The sequence below is a fragment of the Toxorhynchites rutilus genome, chromosome 3 (genome assembly GCF_029784135.1).
Source record: "Toxorhynchites rutilus septentrionalis strain SRP chromosome 3, ASM2978413v1, whole genome shotgun sequence".
Classification (NCBI taxonomy): Eukaryota; Metazoa; Arthropoda; class Insecta; order Diptera; family Culicidae; genus Toxorhynchites; species Toxorhynchites rutilus.
In genome coordinates, this window is record NC_073746.1 from 140,364,985 (window position 1) to 140,366,712 (window position 1,728).

A 1,728-nucleotide genomic window follows, 5' to 3' on the forward strand; every position below is an offset into this window, starting at 1 on the left:
GGCTCGAAACTACTAGACCCGGCGTTATAGATCTCATCTGTTGGACTAGGTGCGGTGTCTCGTACTTCGCATGTGCGCATGTGAACGTACAGATGCCCCCTGGCGAGTCCCCATACTAGTGAGATGGGATTGGAAGGAAAGGGTTGATCGTCTCGGTCTTTGGATCGATGATGGGATTCCCATTCATTACTGCACTAAAGGTATTACTACTTGGATGAAGGGCCGGGGCCTTCGAACTTTCATCCTATTGTAGGGGCCATACCTTGCAGTGTGTGCGCGGCTCGAAACTACTAGACCCGGCGTTATAGATCTCATCTGTTGGACTAGGTGCGGTGTCTCGTACTTCGCATGTGCGCATGTGAACGTACAGATGCCCCCTGGCGAGTCCCCATACTAGTGAGCTAAAGGTTAAGCCGATCACACGGTCTTTGGACGAATGATGACAAAAATACGTCCCAAGTGATGAAACCGGCGTGATGTTCATTCTGCAAGTGCGATGGGTTCTAAGAACCCAGGAGTGGCCTGTACATCGTATGTTTACATGCGAACGTACTCTCCAAGTGTGTGTTTCAAATTTCAACCCGTGTTTCAATTTCAGAATGTGAACTGCAGGACACATGAACACCGACAAGTTGAACGCATATTGCACATCGTACAATCATTGTGCGATGTACACATTTTTGAGTGCCGCCTATATTTACCAATTTAACTATATGCGCTGCTTAGGTAGCGCATATGCGTAATGGTGTTTTTCGGCCTTCAGTGGTGGAAAAACATTGAAGATAGTCAAACGTGCGAAGGCCCCGGCGCACGGCTTGATGAACACACGTCCCAAGATGAAAGTCTTTGTGTGTTCCATCTTCTCCATACATGAGATTGTTCTTATAGGCCTCAAATGATGTGTGACTACACTCGGCTCGTGGATCGATGAAGACCGCAGCAAATTGCGCGTCAAAATGTGAACTGCAGGACACATGAACACCGACAAGTTGAACGCATATTGCACATCGTACAATCATTGTGCGATGTACACATTTTTGAGTGCCGCCTATATTTACCAATTTAACTATATGCGCTGCTTAGGTAGCGTATATGCGTAATGGTGTTTTTCGGCCTTCGGTGGTGGAAAAACATTGAAGATAGTCAAACGTGCGAAGGCCCCGGCGCACGGCTTGATGAACACACGTCCCAAGATGAAAGTCTTTGTGTGTTCCATCTTCTCCATACATGAGATTGTTCTTATAGGCCTCAAATGATGTGTGACTGGATTCCCTGAGTAGCTGCGAGCGAAAAGGGATGAGCCCAGCACGTAGAGGTGGTGCGCGTTTGCGTGTCCACCGTGTTGCGTGGCATCTGGACACCTGAGACCTCCTACAAACGATAGGTTTACAGGCTGGGAGTTGCGAGTTGCAGAGAGGTGTACACTTCGATCCTCTCAGACTACCCATGCTTGAAGGTTGGCCTTGTACGTGTACGGTTGTTGTGTTTGAAAGAGAAGTCCTACTGTAGCTTAGTGCTGCATGTGGTGACTTCTCTTTTTTTTATTTAAACATTTTCGGGCACTTGAAGGTCCATGCCGAGTGTCGGAGATAGGCATGTGGATGGGGTACGTGTACGGTTGTTGTGGTTAGAAGAGAAGTCCTACTGCAGCTTAGTGCTGCATGTGGTGACTTCTCTTTTTTTCATTAAAAAATTTTCGGATGCCTGAAGGCATGTGGATGGGTCACA

At 47.6% G+C, this 1,728-nt stretch overlaps 1 pseudogene; it reads left to right on the forward strand.

Annotated features, from left to right (window-relative positions):
• Window positions 1–894: 894 nt before the first annotated feature.
• Window positions 895–1,047, forward strand: LOC129780820 (5.8S ribosomal RNA; annotated as a pseudogene).
• The last annotated feature ends 681 nt before the right edge of the window (window positions 1,048–1,728 follow it).